The sequence below is a fragment of the Diachasmimorpha longicaudata genome, chromosome 15 (genome assembly GCF_034640455.1).
Source record: "Diachasmimorpha longicaudata isolate KC_UGA_2023 chromosome 15, iyDiaLong2, whole genome shotgun sequence".
NCBI lineage: Eukaryota > Metazoa > Arthropoda > Insecta > Hymenoptera > Braconidae > Diachasmimorpha > Diachasmimorpha longicaudata.
The window spans coordinates 1,529,261-1,549,106 of NC_087239.1; the positions used below are offsets into that span (position 1 = coordinate 1,529,261).

Here is a 19,846-nt window from a genome sequence, read left to right on the forward strand (position 1 = left end):
CATATCGAACGCGAATATCAACTTCTATGAGTGAGTTTTTCGTGAGCTGTGGTCGCAAAGAAAACGATGTCGCATCAGTTTCCTTGGATATTCGACGTGCTGAAACCGAATATGATGCCAGATTTTGTCTAGGTGCAGCCAAAAAAAAGTGATTCCCACGATGTCGTAAAAAGCATATGTATAATCGACTTTTTCTCGAAGACAAATTGTTCACACGCAAACTTCGCGCATTGCACTCGTGTAGTTCGACGAGGCGAAGCTATTGCACGCGGTTTCATCGGCCTACGACAATGTGTACTCAAGTTATATGCCATCATATCGAACACGAATATCAACGTCTATGATGGAGTTTTTCGTGAGCTGTGGTCGCAAAGAAAACGATGTCGCATCAGTTTCCTTGGTTATTCGACGTGCTGAAACCGAATATGATGCCAGATCTTGTCTAGGTGCAGCCAAAAAAAAAGTGATTCCCACGATGTCGTAAAAACGCATATGTATAATCGACGTTTTCTCGAAGACAAATTGTTCACACGCAAACTTCGCGCATTGCACTCGTGTAGTTCGACGAGACGAAGCTATCGCACGCGGTTTCATCGGCCTACGACAATGTGTACTCAAGTTATATGCCATCATATCGAACGCGAATATCAACTTCTATGAGTGAGTTTTTCGTGAGCTGTGGTCGCAAAGAAAACGATGTCGCATCAGTTTCCTTGGTTATTCGACGTGCTGAAACCGAATATGATGCCAGATTTTGTCTAGGTGCAGCCAAAAAAAAGTGATTCCCACGATGTCGTAAAAACGCATATGTATAATCGACGTTTTCTCGAAGACAAATTTTTCACACGCAAACTTCGCGCATTGCACTCGTGTAGTTCGACGAGACGAAGCTATTGCGCGCGGTTTCATCGGCCTACGACAATGTGTACTCAAGTTATATGCCATCATATCGAACACGAATATCAACTTCTATGATTGAGTTTTTCGTGAGCTGTGGTCGCAAAGGAAACGATGTCGCATCAGTTTCCTTGGTTATTCGACGTGCTGAAACCGAATATGATGCCAGATTTTGTCTAGGTGCAGCCAAAAAGAAGTGATTCCCACGATGTCGTAAAAACGCTAATGTATAATCGACTTTTTCTCGGAGACAAATTGTTCACACGCAAACTTCGCGCATTGCACTCGTGTAGTTCGACGAGACGAAGCTATTGCACGCGGTTTCATCGGCCTACGACAATGTGTACTCAAGTTATATGCCATCATATCGAACACGAATATCAACTTCTATGATTGAGTTTTTCGTGAGCTGTGGTCGCAAAGAAAACGATGTCGCATCAGTTTCCTTGGTTATTCGACGTGCTGAAACCGAATATGATGCCAGATTTTGTCTAGGTGCAGCCAAAAAAAAGTGATTCCCACGATGTTGTAAAAACGCATATGTATAATCGACTTTTTCTCGAAGACAAATTGTTCACACGCAAACTTCGCGCATTGCACTCGTGTAGTTCGACGAGACGAAGCTCTTGCACGCGGTTTCATCGGCCTACGACAATGTGTACTCAAGTTATATGCCATCATATCGAACACGAATATCAACTTCTATGATTGAGTTTTTCGTGAGCTGCGGTCGCAAAGGAAACGATGTCGCATCAGTTTCCTTGGTTATTCGACGTGCTGAAACCGAATATGATGCCAGATTTTGTCTAGGTGCAGCCAAAAAAAAGTGATTCCCACGATGTCGTAAAAACGCATATGTATAATCGACTTTTTCTCGAAGACAAATTGTTCACACGCAAACTTCGCGCATTGCACTCGTGTAGTTCGACAAGACGAAGCTATTGCACGCGGTTTCATCGGCCTACGACAATGTGTACTCAAGTTATATGCCATCATATCGAACACGAATATCAACTTCCATGATTGAGTTTTTCGTGAGCTGTGGTCGCAAAGGAAACGATGTCGCATCAGTTTCCTTGGTTATTCGACGTGCTGAAACCGAATATGATGCCAGATTTTGTCTAGGTGCAGCCAAAAAAAAGTGATTCCCACGATGTCGTAAAAACGCATATGTATAATCGACTTTTTCTCGAAGACAAATTGTTCACACGCAAACGTCGCGCATTGCACTCGTGTAGTTCGACGAGACGAAGCTATTGCACGCGGTTTCATCGGCCTACGACAATGTGTACTCAAGTTATATGCCATCATATCGAACACGACTATCAACTTCTATGATTGAGTTTTTCGTGAGCTGTGGTCGCAAAGAAAACAATGTCGCACCAGTTTCCTTGGTTATTCGACGTGCTGAAACCGAATATGATGCCAGATTTTGTCTAGGTGCAGCCAAAAAAAAGTGATTCCCACGATGTCGTAAAAACGCATATGTATAACCGACTTTTTCTCGAAGACAAATTGTTCACACGCAAACTTCGCGCATTGCACTCGTGTAGTTCGACGAGACGAAGCTATTGCACGCGGTTTCATCGGCCTACGACAATGTGTACTCAAGTTATATGCCATCATATCGAACACGAATATCAACTTCTATGATTGAGTTTTTTGTGAGCTGTGGTCGCAAAGAAAACGATGTCTCATCAGTTTCCTTGGTTATTCGACGTGCTGAAACCGAATATGATGCCAGATTTTGTCTAGGTGCAGCCAAAAAAAAGTGATTCCCACGATGTCGTAAAAACGCTAATGTATAATCGACTTTTTCTCGGAGACAAATTGTTCACACGCAAACGTCGCGCATTGCACTCGTGTAGTTCGACGAGACGAAGCTATTGCACGCGGTTTCATCGGCCTACGACAATGTGTACTCAAGTTATATGCCATCATATCGAACACGACTATCAACTTCTATGATTGAGTTTTTCGTGAGCTGTGGTCGCAAAGAAAACGATGTCGCATCAGTTTCCTTGGTTATTCGACGTGCTGAAACCGAATATGATGCCAGATTTTGTCTAGGTGCAGCCAAAAAAAAGTGATTCCCACGATGTCGTAAAAACTCATATGTATAATCGACGTTTTCTCCAAGACAAATTGTTCACACGCAAACTTCGCGCATTGCACTCGTGTAGTTCGACGAGACGAAGCTATTGCACGTGGTTTCATCGGCCTACGACAATGTGTACTCAAGTTATATGCCATCATATCGAACACGAATATCAACTTCTATGATTGAGTTTTTCGTGAGCTGTGGTCGCAAAGAAAACGATGTCGCATCAGTTTCCTTGGTTATTCGACGTGCTGAAACCGAATATGATGCCAGATTTTCTCTAGGTGCAGCCAAAAAAAAGTGATTCCCACGATGTCGTAAAAACGCATATGTATAATCGACTTTTTCTCGAAGACAAATTGTTCACACGCAAACTTCGCGCATTGCACTCGTATAGTTCGACGAGACGAAGCTATTGCACGCGGTTTCATCGGCCTACGACAATGTGTACTCAAGTTATATGCCATCATATCGAACACGAATATCAACTTCTATGATTGAGTTTTTCGTGAGCTGTGTTCGCAAAGAAAACGATGTCGCATCAGTTTCCTTGGTTATTCGACGTGCTGAAACCGAATATGATGCCAGATTTTGTCTAGGTGCAGCCAAAAAAAAGTGATTCCCACGAAGTCGTAAAAACGCATATGTATAATCGACTTTTTCTCGAAGACAAATTATTCACACGCAAACTTCGCGCACTGCACTCGTGTAGTTCGACGAGACGAAGCTATTGCACACGGTTTCATCGGCCTACGACAATGTGTACTCAAGTTATATGCCATCATATCGTACACGAATATCAACTTTTATGATTGAGTTTTTCGTGAGCTGCGGTCGCAAAGGAAACGATGTCGCATCAGTTTCCTTGGTTATTCGACGTGCTGAAACCGAATATGATGCCAGATTTTGTCTAGGTGCAGCCAAAAAAAAGTGATTCCCACGATGTCGTAAAAACGCATATGTATAATCGACTTTTTCTCGAAGACAAATTGTTCACACGCAAACTTCGCGCATTGCACTCGTGTAGTTCGACGAGACGAAGCTATTGCACGCGGTTTCATCGGCCTACGACAATGTGTACTCAAGTTATATGCCATCATATCGAACACGAATATCAACTTCCATGATTGAGTTTTTCGTGAGCTGTGGTCGCAAAGGAAACGATGTCGCATCAGTTTCCTTGGTTATTCGACGTGCTGAAACCGAATATGATGCCAGATTTTGTCTAGGTGCAGCCAAAAAAAAGTGATTCCCACGATGTCGTAAAAACGCATATGTATAATCGACTTTTTCTCGAAGACAAATTGTTCACACGCAAACGTCGCGCATTGCACTCGTGTAGTTCGACGAGACGAAGCTATTGCACGCGGTTTCATCGGCCTACGACAATGTGTACTCAAGTTATATGCCATCATATCGAACACGACTATCAACTTCTATGATTGAGTTTTTCGTGAGCTGTGGTCGCAAAGAAAACGATGTCGCATCAGTTTCCTTGGTTATTCGACGTGCTGAAACCGAATATGATGCCAGATTTTGTCTAGGTGCAGCCAAAAAAAAGTGATTCCCATGATGTCGTAAAAACGCATATGTATAATCGACGTTTTCTCGAAGACAAATTGTTCACACGCAAACTTCGCGCATTGCACTCGTGTAGTTCGACGAGACGAAGCTATTGCACGCGGTTTCATCGGCCTACGACAATGTGTACTCAAGTTATATGCCATCATATCGAACACGAATATCAACTTCTATGATTGAGTTTTTCGTGAGCTGTGGTCGCAAAGAAAACGATGTCGCATCAGTTTCCTTGGTTATTCGACGTGCTGAAACCGAATATGATGCCAGATTTTGTCTAGGTGCAGCCAAAAAAAAGTGATTCCCACGATGTCGTAAAAACTCATATGTATAATCGACGTTTTCTCCAAGACAAATTGTTCACACGCAAACTTCGCGCATTGCACTCGTGTAGTTCGACGAGACGAAGCTATTGCACGTGGTTTCATCGGCCTACGACAATGTGTACTCAAGTTATATGCCATCATATCGAACACGAATATCAACTTCTATGATTGAGTTTTTCGTGAGCTGTGGTCGCAAAGAAAACGATGTCGCATCAGTTTCCTTGGTTATTCGACGTGCTGAAACCGAATATGATGCCAGATTTTCTCTAGGTGCAGCCAAAAAAAAGTGATTCCCACGATGTCGTAAAAACGCATATGTATAATCGACTTTTTCTCGAAGACAAATTGTTCACACGCAAACTTCGCGCATTGCACTCGTATAGTTCGACGAGACGAAGCTATTGCACGCGGTTTCATCGGCCTACGACAATGTGTACTCAAGTTATATGCCATCATATCGAACACGAATATCAACTTCTATGATTGAGTTTTCGTGAGCTGTGGTCGCAAAGGAAACGATGTCGCATCAGTTTCCTTGATTATTCGACGTGCTGAAACCGAATATGATGCCAGATTTTGTCTAGGTGCAGCCAAAAAAAAGTGATTCCCACGATGTCGTAAAAACGCATATGTATAATCGACTTTTTCTCGAAGACAAATTGTTCACACGCAAACTTCGCGCATTGCACTCGTGTAGTTCGACGAGACGAAGCTATTGCACGCGGTTTCATCGGCCTACGACAATGTGTACTCAAGTTATATGCCATCATATCGAACACGACTATCAACTTCTATGATTGAGTTTTTCGTGAGCTGTGGTCGCAAAGAAAACGATGTCGCATCAGTTTCCTTGGTTATTCGACGTGCTGAAACCGAATATGATGCCAGATTTTGTCTAGGTGCAGCCAAAAAAAAGTGATTCCCACGATGTCGTAAAAACGCATATGTATAATCGACGTTTTCTCGAAGACAAATTGTTCACACGCAAACTTCGCGCATTGCACTCGTGTAGTTCGACGAGACGAAGCTATTGCACGCGGTTTCATCGGCCTACGACAATGTGTACTCAAGTTATATGTCATCATATCGAACACGAATATCAACTTCTATGATTGAGTTTTTTGTGAGCTGTGGTCGCAAAGAAAACGATGTCTCATCAGTTTCCTTGGTTATTCGACGTGCTGAAACCGAATATGATGCCAGATTTTGTCTAGGTGCAGCCAAAAAAAAGTGATTCCCACGATGTCGTAAAAACGCTAATGTATAATCGACTTTTTCTCGGAGACAAATTGTTCACACGCAAACGTCGCGCATTGCACTCGTGTAGTTCGACGAGACGAAGCTATTGCACGCGGTTTCATCGGCCTACGACAATGTGTACTCAAGTTATATGCCATCATATCGAACACGACTATCAACTTCTATGATTGAGTTTTTCGTGAGCTGTGGTCGCAAAGAAAACGATGTCACATCAGTTTCCTTGGTTATTCGACGTGCTGAAACCGAATATGATGCCAGATTTTGTCTAGGTGCAGCCAAAAAAAAGTGATTCCCACGATGTCGTAAAAACTCATATGTATAATCGACGTTTTCTCCAAGACAAATTGTTCACACGCAAACTTCGCGCATTGCACTCGTGTAGTTCGACGAGACGAAGCTATTGCACGTGGTTTCATCGGCCTACGACAATGTGTACTCAAGTTATATGCCATCATATCGAACACGAATATCAACTTCTATGATTGAGTTTTTCGTGAGCTGTGGTCGCAAAGAAAACGATGTCGCATCAGTTTCCTTGGTTATTCGACGTGCTGAAACCGAATATGATGCCAGATTTTCTCTAGGTGCAGCCAAAAAAAAGTGATTCCCACGATGTCGTAAAAACGCATATGTATAATCGACTTTTTCTCGAAGACAAATTGTTCACACGCAAACTTCGCGCATTGCACTCGTATAGTTCGACGAGACGAAGCTATTGCACGCGGTTTCATCGGCCTACGACAATGTGTACTCAAGTTATATGCCATCATATCGAACACGAATATCAACTTCTATGATTGAGTTTTTCGTGAGCTGTGGTCGCAAAGAAAACGATGTCGCATCAGTTTCCTTGGTTATTCGACGTGCTGAAACCGAATATGATGCCAGATTTTGTCTAGGTGCAGCCAAAAAAAAGTGATTCCCACGATGTTGTAAAAACGCATATGTATAATCGACTTTTTCTCGAAGACAAATTGTTCACACGCAAACTTCGCGCATTGCACTCGTGTAGTTCGACGAGACGAAGCTCTTGCACGCGGTTTCATCGGCCTACGACAATGTGTACTCAAGTTATATGCCATCATATCGAACACGAATATCAACTTCTATGATTGAGTTTTTCGTGAGCTGTGGTCGCAAAGAAAACGATGTCGCATCAGTTTCCTTGGTTATTCGACGTGCTGAAACCGAATATGATGCCAGATTTTGTCTAGGTGCAGCCAAAAAAAAGTGATTCCCACGATGTCGTAAAAACGCATATGTATAATCGACGTTTTCTCGAAGACAAATTGTTCACACGCAAACTTCGCGCATTGCACTCGTGTAGTTCGACGAGACGAAGCTATTGCGCGCGGTTTCATCGGCCTACGACAATGTGTACTCAAGTTATATGCCATCATATCGAACACGAATATCAACTTCTATGATTGAGTTTTTCGTGAGCTGTGGTCGCAAAGGAAACGATGTCGCATCAGTTTCCTTGGTTATTCGACGTGCTGAAACCGAATATGATGCCAGATTTTGTCTAGGTGCAGCCAAAAAAAAGTGATTCCCACGATGTCGTAAAAACGCATATGTATAATCGACTTTTTCTCGAAGACAAATTGTTCACACGCAAACTTCGCGCATTGCACTCGTGTAGTTCGACGAGACGAAGCTATTGCACGCGGTTTCATCGGCCTACGACAATGTGTACTCAAGTTATATGCCATCATATCGAACACGAATATCAACTTCTATGATTGAGTTTTTCGTGAGCTGTGGTCGCAAAGGAAACGATGTCGCATCAGTTTCCTTGATTATTCGACGTGCTGAAACCAAATATGATGCCAGATTTTGTCTAGGTGCAGCCAAAAAAAAGTGATTCCCACGATGTCGTAAAAACGCATATGTATAATCGACTTTTTCTCGAAGACAAATTGTTCACACGCGAACTTCGCGCATTGCACTCGTGTAGTTCGACGAGACGAAGCTATTGCACGCGGTTTCATCGGCCTACGACAATGTGTACTCAAGTTATATGCCATCATATCGAACACGAATATCAACTTCTATGATTGAGTTTTTCGTGAGCTGTGGTCGCAAAGAAAACGATGTCGCATCAGTTTCCTTGGTAATTCGACGTGCTGAAACCGAATATGATGCCAGATTTTCTCTAGGTGCAGCCAAAAAAAAGTGATTCCCACGATGTCGTAAAAACGCATATGTATAATCGACTTTTTCTCGAAGACAAATTGTTCACACGCAAACTTCGCGCATTGCACTCGTATAGTTCGACGAGACGAAGCTATTGCACGTGGTTTCATCGGCCTACGACAATGTGTACTCAAGTTATATGCCATCATATCGAAAACGAATATCAACTTCTATGATTGAGTTTTTCGTGAGCTGTGGTCGCAAAGAAAACGATGTCGCATCAGTTTCCTTGGTTATTCGACGTGCTGAAACCGAATATGATGCCAGATTTTGTCTAGGTGCAGCCAAAAAAAAGTGATTCCCACGATGTTGTAAAAACGCATATGTATAATCGACTTTTTCTCGAAGACAAATTGTTCACACGCAAACTTCGCGCATTGCACTCGTGTAGTTCGACGAGACGAAGCTCTTGCACGCGGTTTCATCGGCCTACGACAATGTGTACTCAAGTTATATGCCATCATATCGAACACGAATATCAACTTCTATGATTGAGTTTTTCGTGAGCTGTGGTCGCAAAGAAAACGATGTCGCATCAGTTTCCTTGGTTATTCGACGTGCTGAAACCGAATATGATGCCAGATTTTGTCTAGGTGCAGCCAAAAAAAAGTGATTCCCACGATGTCGTAAAAACGCATATGTATAATCGACGTTTTCTCGAAGACAAATTGTTCACACGCAAACTTCGCGCATTGCACTCGTGTAGTTCGACGAGACGAAGCTATTGCACGCGGTTTCATCGGCCTACGACAATGTGTACTCAAGTTATATGCCATCATATCGAACACGAATATCAACTTATATGATTGAGTTTTTCGTGAGCTGTGGTCGCAAAGGAAACGATGTCGCATCAGTTTCCTTGGTTATTCGACGGGCTGAAACCGAATATGATGCCAGATTTTGTCTAGGTGCAGCCAAAAAAAAGTGATTCCCACGATGTCGTAAAAACGCATATGTATAATCGACTTTTTCTCGAAGACAAATTGTTCACACGCAAACTTCGCGCATTGCACTCGTGTAGTTCGAGGAGACGAAGCTATTGCACGCGGTTTCATCGGGCTACGACCATGTGTACTCAAGTTATATGCCATCATATCGAACACGAATATCAACTTCTATTATTGAGTTTTTCGTGAGCTGTGGTCGCAACGAAAACGATGTCGCATCAGTTTCCTTGGATATTCGACGTGCTGAAACCGAATATGATGCCAGATTTTGTCTAGGTGCAGCCAAAAAAAAGTGATTCCCACGATGTCGTAAAAACGCATATGTATAATCGACTTTTTCTCGAAGACAAATTGTTCACACGCAAACTTCGCGCATTGCACTCGTGTAGTTCGACGAGACGAAGCTATTGCACGCGGTTTCATCGGCCTACGACAATGTGTACTCAAGTTATATGCCATCATATCGAACACGAATATCAACTTCTATGATTGAGTTTTTCGTGAGCTGTGGTCGCAAAGAAAACTATGTCGCATCAGTTTCCTTGGATATTCGACGTGCTGAAACCGAATATGATGCCAGATTTTGTCTAGGTGCAGCCAAAAAAAAGTGATTCCCACGATGTCGTAAAAAGCATATGTATAATCGACTTTTTCTCGAAGACAAATTGTTCACACGCAAACTTCGCGCATTGCACTCGTGTAGTTCGACGAGGCGAAGCTATTGCACGCGGTTTCATCGGCCTACGACAATGTGTACTCAAGTTATATGCCATCATATCGAACACGAATATCAACTTCTATGATGGAGTTTTTCGTGAGCTGTGGTCGCAAAGAAAACGATGTCGCATCAGTTTCCTTGGTTATTCGACGTGCTGAAACCGAATATGATGCCAGATCTTGTCTAGGTGCAGCCAAAAAAAAAGTGATTCCCACGATGTCGTAAAAACGCATATGTATAATCGACGTTTTCTCGAAGACAAATTGTTCACACGCAAACTTCGCGCATTGCACTCGTGTAGTTCGACGAGACGAAGCTATCGCACGCGGTTTCATCGGCCTACGACAATGTGTACTCAAGTTATATGCCATCATATCGAACGCGAATATCAACTTCTATGAGTGAGTTTTTCGTGAGCTGTGGTGGCAAAGAAAACGATGTCGCATCAGTTTCCTTGGTTATTCGACGTGCTGAAACCGAATATGATGCCAGATTTTGTCTAGGTGCAGCCAAAAAAAAGTGATTCCCACGATGTCGTAAAAACGCATATGTATAATCGACGTTTTCTCGAAGACAAATTTTTCACACGCAAACTTCGCGCATTGCACTCGTGTAGTTCGACGAGACGAAGCTATTGCGCGCGGTTTCATCGGCCTACGACAATGTGTACTCAAGTTATATGCCATCATATCGAACACGAATATCAACTTCTATGATTGAGTTTTTCGTGAGCTGTGGTCGCAAAGGAAACGATGTCGCATCAGTTTCCTTGGTTATTCGACGTGCTGAAACCGAATATGATGCCAGATTTTGTCTAGGTGCAGCCAAAAAGAAGTGATTCCCACGATGTCGTAAAAACGCTAATGTATAATCGACTTTTTCTCGGAGACAAATTGTTCACACGCAAACTTCGCGCATTGCACTCGTGTAGTTCGACGAGACGAAGCTATTGCACGCGGTTTCATCGGCCTACGACAATGTGTACTCAAGTTATATGCCATCATATCGAACACGAATATCAACTTCTATGATTGAGTTTTTCGTGAGCTGTGGTCGCAAAGAAAACGATGTCGCATCAGTTTCCTTGGTTATTCGACGTGCTGAAACCGAATATGATGCCAGATTTTGTCTAGGTGCAGCCAAAAAAAAGTGATTCCCACGATGTTGTAAAAACGCATATGTATAATCGACTTTTTCTCGAAGACAAATTGTTCACACGCAAACTTCGCGCATTGCACTCGTGTAGTTCGACGAGACGAAGCTCTTGCACGCGGTTTCATCGGCCTACGACAATGTGTACTCAAGTTATATGCCATCATATCGAACACGAATATCAACTTCTATGATTGAGTTTTTCGTGAGCTGCGGTCGCAAAGGAAACGATGTCGCATCAGTTTCCTTGGTTATTCGACGTGCTGAAACCGAATATGATGCCAGATTTTGTCTAGGTGCAGCCAAAAAAAAGTGATTCCCACGATGTCGTAAAAACGCATATGTATAATCGACTTTTTCTCGAAGACAAATTGTTCACACGCAAACTTCGCGCATTGCACTCGTGTAGTTCGACAAGACGAAGCTATTGCACGCGGTTTCATCGGCCTACGACAATGTGTACTCAAGTTATATGCCATCATATCGAACACGAATATCAACTTCCATGATTGAGTTTTTCGTGAGCTGTGGTCGCAAAGGAAACGATGTCGCATCAGTTTCCTTGGTTATTCGACGTGCTGAAACCGAATATGATGCCAGATTTTGTCTAGGTGCAGCCAAAAAAAAGTGATTCCCACGATGTCGTAAAAACGCATATGTATAATCGACTTTTTCTCGAAGACAAATTGTTCACACGCAAACTTCGCGCATTGCACTCGTGTAGTTCGACGAGACGAAGCTATTGCACGCGGTTTCATCGGCCTACGACAATGTGTACTCAAGTTATATGCCATCATATCGAACACGACTATCAACTTCCATGATTGAGTTTTTCGTGAGCTGTGGTCGCAAAGAAAACGATGTCGCATCAGTTTCCTTGGTTATTCGACGTGCTGAAACCGAATATGATGCCAGATTTTGTCTAGGTGCAGCCAAAAAAAAGTGATTCCCACGATGTCGTAAAAACGCATATGTATAATCGACGTTTTCTCGAAGACAAATTGTTCACACGCAAACTTCGCGCATTGCACTCGTGTAGTTCGACGAGACGAAGCTATTGCACGCGGTTTCATCGGCCTACGACAATGTGTACTCAAGTTATATGCCATCATATCGAACACGAATATCAACTTCTATGATTGAGTTTTTCGTGAGCTGTGGTCGCAAAGAAAACGATGTCGCATCAGTTTCCTTGGTTATTCGACGTGCTGAAACCGAATATGATGCCAGATTTTGTCTAGGTGCAGCCAAAAAAAAGTGATTCCCACGATGTCGTAAAAACGCATATGTATAACCGACTTTTTCTCGAAGACAAATTGTTCACACGCAAACTTCGCGCATTGCACTCGTGTAGTTCGACGAGACGAAGCTATTGCACGCGGTTTCATCGGCCTACGACAATGTGTACTCAAGTTATATGCCATCATATCGAACACGAATATCAACTTCTATGATTGAGTTTTTTGTGAGCTGTGGTCGCAAAGAAAACGATGTCTCATCAGTTTCCTTGGTTATTCGACGTGCTGAAACCGAATATGATGCCAGATTTTGTCTAGGTGCAGCCAAAAAAAAGTGATTCCCACGATGTCGTAAAAACGCTAATGTATAATCGACTTTTTCTCGGAGACAAATTGTTCACACGCAAACGTCGCGCATTGCACTCGTGTAGTTCGACGAGACGAAGCTATTGCACGCGGTTTCATCGGCCTACGACAATGTGTACTCAAGTTATATGCCATCATATCGAACACGACTATCAACTTCTATGATTGAGTTTTTCGTGAGCTGTGGTCGCAAAGAAAACGATGTCGCATCAGTTTCCTTGGTTATTCGACGTGCTGAAACCGAATATGATGCCAGATTTTGTCTAGGTGCAGCCAAAAAAAAGTGATTCCCACGATGTCGTAAAAACTCATATGTATAATCGACGTTTTCTCCAAGACAAATTGTTCACACGCAAACTTCGCGCATTGCACTCGTGTAGTTCGACGAGACGAAGCTATTGCACGTGGTTTCATCGGCCTACGACAATGTGTACTCAAGTTATATGCCATCATATCGAACACGAATATCAACTTCTATGATTGAGTTTTTCGTGAGCTGTGGTCGCAAAGAAAACGATGTCGCATCAGTTTCCTTGGTTATTCGACGTGCTGAAACCGAATATGATGCCAGATTTTCTCTAGGTGCAGCCAAAAAAAAGTGATTCCCACGATGTCGTAAAAACGCATATGTATAATCGACTTTTTCTCGAAGACAAATTGTTCACACGCAAACTTCGCGCATTGCACTCGTATAGTTCGACGAGACGAAGCTATTGCACGCGGTTTCATCGGCCTACGACAATGTGTACTCAAGTTATATGCCATCATATCGAACACGAATATCAACTTCTATGATTGAGTTTTTCGTGAGCTGTGGTCGCAAAGAAAACGATGTCGCATCAGTTTCCTTGGTTATTCGACGTGCTGAAACCGAATATGATGCCAGATTTTGTCTAGGTGCAGCCAAAAAAAAGTGATTCCCACGATGTTGTAAAAACGCATATGTATAATCGACTTTTTCTCGAAGACAAATTGTTCACACGCAAACTTCGCGCATTGCACTCGTGTAGTTCGACGAGACGAAGCTCTTGCACGCGGTTTCATCGGCCTACGACAATGTGTACTCAAGTTATATGCCATCATATCGAACACGAATATCAACTTCTATGATTGAGTTTTTCGTGAGCTGTGGTCGCAAAGAAAACGATGTCGCATCAGTTTCCTTGGTTATTCGACGTGCTGAAACCGAATATGATGCCAGATTTTGTCTAGGTGCAGCCAAAAAAAAGTGATTCCCACGATGTCGTAAAAACGCATATGTATAATCGACGTTTTCTCGAAGACAAATTGTTCACACGCAAACTTCGCGCATTGCACTCGTGTAGTTCGACGAGACGAAGCTATTGCACGCGGTTTCATCGGCCTACGACAATGTGTACTCAAGTTATATGCCATCATATCGAACACGAATATCAACTTCTATGATTGAGTTTTTCGTGAGCTGTGGTCGCAAAGAAAACGATGTCGCATCAGTTTCCTTGATTATTCGACGTGCTGAAACCAAATATGATGCCAGATTTTGTCTAGGTGCAGCCAAAAAAAAGTGATTCCCACGATGTCGTAAAAACGCATATGTATAATCGACTTTTTCTCGAAGACAAATTGTTCACACGCGAACTTCGCGCATTGCACTCGTGTAGTTCGACGAGACGAAGCTATTGCACGCGGTTTCATCGGCCTACGACAATGTGTACTCAAGTTATATGCCATCATATCGAACACGAATATCAACTTCTATGATTGAGTTTTTCGTGAGCTGTGGTCGCAAAGAAAACGATGTCGCATCAGTTTCCTTGGTAATTCGACGTGCTGAAACCGAATATGATGCCAGATTTTCTCTAGGTGCAGCCAAAAAAAAGTGATTCCCACGATGTCGTAAAAACGCATATGTATAATCGACTTTTTCTCGAAGACAAATTGTTCACACGCAAACTTCGCGCATTGCACTCGTATAGTTCGACGAGACGAAGCTATTGCACGCGGTTTCATCGGCCTACGACAATGTGTACTCAAGTTATATGCCATCATATCGAACACGAATATCAACTTCTATGATTGAGTTTTTCGTGAGCTGTGGTCGCAAAGAAAACGATGTCGCATCAGTTTCCTTGGTTATTCGACGTGCTGAAACCGAATATGATGCCAGATTTTGTCTAGGTGCAGCCAAAAAAAAGTGATTCCCACGATGTCGTAAAAACGCATATGTATAATCGACTTTTTCTCGAAGACAAATTGTTCACACGCAAACGTCGCGCATTGCACTCGTGTAGTTCGACGAGACGAAGCTATTGCACGCGGTTTCATCGGCCTACGACAATGTGTACTCAAGTTATATGCCATCATATCGAACACGACTATCAACTTCTATGATTGAGTTTTTCGTGAGCTGTGGTCGCAAAGAAAACAATGTCGCATCAGTTTCCTTGGTTATTCGACGTGCTGAAACCGAATATGATGCCAGATTTTGTCTAGGTGCAGCCAAAAAAAAGTGATTCCCACGATGTCGTAAAAACGCATATGTATAATCGACGTTTTCTCGAAGACAAATTGTTCACACGCAAACTTCGCGCATTGCACTCGTGTAGTTCGACGAGACGAAGCTATTGCACGCGGTTTCATCGGCCTACGACAATGTGTACTCAAGTTATATGCCATCATATCGAACACGAATATCAACTTCTATGATTGAGTTTTTCGTGAGCTGTGGTCGCAAAGAAAACGATGTCGCATCAGTTTCCTTGGTTATTCGACGTGCTGAAACCGAATATGATGCCAGATTTTGTCTAGGTGCAGCCAAAAAAAAGTGATTCCCACGATGTCGTAAAAACTCATATGTATAATCGACGTTTTCTCGAAGAAAAATTGTTCACACGCAAACTTCGCGCATTGCACTCGTGTAGTTCGACGAGACGAAGCTATTGCACGTGGTTTCATCGGCCTACGACAATGTGTACTCAAGTTATATGCCATCATATCGAACACGAATATCAACTTCTATGATTGAGTTTTTCGTGAGCTGTGGTCGCAAAGAAAACGATGTCGCATCAGTTTCCTTGGTTATTCGACGTGCTGAAACCGAATATGATGCCAGATTTTCTCTAGGTGCAGCCAAAAAAAAGTGATTCCCACGATGTCGTAAAAACGCATATGTATAATCGACTTTTTCTCGAAGACAAATTGTTCACACGCAAACTTCGCGCATTGCACTCGTATAGTTCGACGAGACGAAGCTATTGCACGCGGTTTCATCGGCCTACGACAATGTGTACTCAAGTTATATGCCATCATATCGAACACGAATATCAACTTCTATGATTGAGTTTTTCGTGAGCTGTGGTCGCAAAGGAAACGATGTCGCATCAGTTTCCTTGATTATTCGACGTGCTGAAACCGAAGATGATGCCAGATTTTGTCTAGGTGCAGCCAAAAAAAAGTGATTCCCACGATGTCGTAAAAACGCATATGTATAATCGACTTTTTCTCGAAGACAAATTGTTCACACGCAAACTTCGCGCATTGCACTCGTGTAGTTCGACGAGACGAAGCTATTGCACGCGGTTTCATCGGCCTACGACAATGTGTACTCAAGTTATATGCCATCATATCGAACACGACTATCAACTTCTATGATTGAGTTTTTCGTGAGCTGTGGTCGGAAAGAAAACGATGTCGCATCAGTTTCCTTGGTTATTCGACGTGCTGAAACCGAATATGATGCCAGATTTTGTCTAGGTGCAGCCAAAAAAAAGTGATTCCCACGATGTCGTAAAAACGCATATGTATAATCGACGTTTTCTCGAAGACAAATTGTTCACACGCAAACTTCGCGCATTGCACTCGTGTAGTTCGACGAGACGAAGCTATTGCACGCGGTTTCATCGGCCTACGACAATGTGTACTCAAGTTATATGCCATCATATCGAACACGAATATCAACTTCTATGATTGAGTTTTTCGTGAGCTGTGGTCGCAAAGAAAACGATGTCGCATCAGTTTCCTTGGTTATTCGACGTGCTGAAACCGAATATGATGCCAGATTTTGTCTAGGTGCAGCCAAAAAAAAGTGATTCCCACGATGTCGTAAAAACGCATATGTATAACCGACTTTTTCTCGAAGACAAATTGTTCACACGCAAACTTCGCGCATTGCACTCGTGTAGTTCGACGAGACGAAGCTATTGCACGCGGTTTCATCGGCCTACGACAATGTGTACTCAAGTTATATGCCATCATATCGAACACGAATATCAACTTCTATGATTGAGTTTTTTGTGAGCTGTGGTCGCAAAGAAAACGATGTCTCATCAGTTTCCTTGGTTATTCGACGTGCTGAAACCGAATATGATGCCAGATTTTGTCTAGGTGCAGCCAAAAAAAAGTGATTCCCACGATGTCGTAAAAACGCTAATGTATAATCGACTTTTTCTCGGAGACAAATTGTTCACACGCAAACGTCGCGCATTGCACTCGTGTAGTTCGACGAGACGAAGCTATTGCACGCGGTTTCATCGGCCTACGACAATGTGTACTCAAGTTATATGCCATCATATCGAACACGACTATCAACTTCTATGATTGAGTTTTTCGTGAGCTGTGGTCGCAAAGAAAACGATGTCGCATCAGTTTCCTTGGTTATTCGACGTGCTGAAACCGAATATGATGCCAGATTTTGTCTAGGTGCAGCCAAAAAAAAGTGATTCCCACGATGTCGTAAAAACTCATATGTATAATCGACGTTTTCTCCAAGACAAATTGTTCACACGCAAACTTCGCGCATTGCACTCGTGTAGTTCGACGAGACGAAGCTATTGCACGTGGTTTCATCGGCCTACGACAATGTGTACTCAAGTTATATGCCATCATATCGAACACGAATACCAACTTCTATGATTGAGTTTTTCGTGAGCTGTGGTCGCAAAGAAAACGATGTCGCATCAGTTTCCTTGGTTATTCGACGTGCTGAAACCGAATATGATGCCAGATTTTCTCTAGGTGCAGCCAAAAAAAAGTGATTCCCACGATGTCGTAAAAACGCATATGTATAATCGACTTTTTCTCGAAGACAAATTGTTCACACGCAAACTTCGCGCATTGCACTCGTATAGTTCGACGAGACGAAGCTATTGCACGCGGTTTCATCGGCCTACGACAATGTGTACTCAAGTTATATGCCATCATATCGAACACGAATATCAACTTCTATGATTGAGTTTTTCGTGAGCTGTGGTCGCAAAGAAAACGATGTCGCATCAGTTTCCTTGGTTATTCGACGTGCTGAAACCGAATATGATGCCAGATTTTGTCTAGGTGCAGCCAAAAAAAAGTGATTCCCACGATGTTGTAAAAACGCATATGTATAATCGACTTTTTCTCGAAGACAAATTGTTCACACGCAAACTTCGCGCATTGCACTCGTGTAGTTCGACGAGACGAAGCTCTTGCACGCGGTTTCATCGGCCTACGACAATGTGTACTCAAGTTATATGCCATCATATCGAACACGAATATCAACTTCTATGATTGAGTTTTTCGTGAGCTGTGGTCGCAAAGAAAACGATGTCGCATCAGTTTCCTTGGTTATTCGACGTGCTGAAACCGAATATGATGCCAGATTTTGTCTAGGTGCAGCCAAAAAAAAGTGATTCCCACGATGTCGTAAAAACGCATATGTATAATCGACGTTTTCTCGAAGACAAATTGTTCACACGCAAACTTCGCGCATTGCACTCGTGTAGTTCGACGAGACGAAGCTATTGCACGCGGTTTCATCGGCCTACGACAATGTGTACTCAAGTTATATGCCATCATATCGAACACGAATATCAACTTCTATGATTGAGTTTTTCGTGAGCTGTGGTCGCAAAGAAAACGATGTCGCATCAGTTTCCTTGATTATTCGACGTGCTGAAACCAAATATGATGCCAGATTTTGTCTAGGTGCAGCCAAAAAAAAGTGATTCCCACGATGTCGTAAAAACGCATATGTATAATCGACTTTTTCTCGAAGACAAATTGTTCACACGCGAACTTCGCGCATTGCACTCGTGTAGTTCGACGAGACGAAGCTATTGCACGCGGTTTCATCGGCCTACGACAATGTGTACTCAAGTTATATGCCATCATATCGAACACGAATATCAACTTCTATGATTGAGTTTTTCGTGAGCTGTGGTCGCAAAGAAAACGATGTCGCATCAGTTTCCTTGGTAATTCGACGTGCTGAAACCGAATATGATGCCAGATTTTCTCTAGGTGCAGCCAAAAAAAAGTGATTCCCACGATGTCGTAAAAACGCATATGTATAATCGACTTTTTCTCGAAGACAAATTGTTCACACGCAAACTTCGCGCATTGCACTCGTATAGTTCGACGAGACGAAGCTATTGCACGCGGTTTCATCGGCCTACGACAATGTGTACTCAAGTTATATGCCATCATATCGAACACGAATATCAACTTCTATGATTGAGTTTTTCGTGAGCTGTGGTCGCAAAGAAAACGATGTCGCATCAGTTTCCTTGGTTATTCGACGTGCTGAAACCGAATATGATGCCAGATTTTGTCTAGGTGCAGCCAAAAAAAAGTGATTCCCACGATGTTGTAAAAACGCATATGTATAATCGACTTTTTCTCGAAGACAAATTGTTCACACGCAAACTTCGCGCATTGCACTCGTGTAGTTCGACGAGACGAAGCTCTTGCACGCGGTTTCATCGGCCTACGACAATGTGTACTCAAGTTATATGCCATCATATCGAACACGAATATCAACTTCTATGATTGAGTTTTTCGTGAGCTGTGGTCGCAAAGAAAACGATGTCGCATCAGTTTCCTTGGTTATTCGACGTGCTGAAACCGAATATGATGCCAGATTTTGTCTAGGTGCAGCCAAAAAAAAGTGATTCCCACGATGTCGTAAAAACGCATATGTATAATCGACGTTTTCTCGAAGACAAATTGTTCACACGCAAACTTCGCGCATTGCACTCGTGTAGTTCGACGAGACGAAGCTATTGCGCGCGGTTTCATCGGCCTACGACAATGTGTACTCAAGTTATATGCCATCA

General features: G+C 42.7%; 1 protein-coding gene across 1 annotated transcript in view; it reads right to left on the reverse strand.

Moving 5' to 3' along the window:
• Nucleotides 1-19,846, reverse strand: part of LOC135169793 (uncharacterized) — a 70,749-nt gene that overhangs the window by 36,414 nt on the left and 14,489 nt on the right. The gene's annotated exons all lie outside the window — the stretch shown is intronic.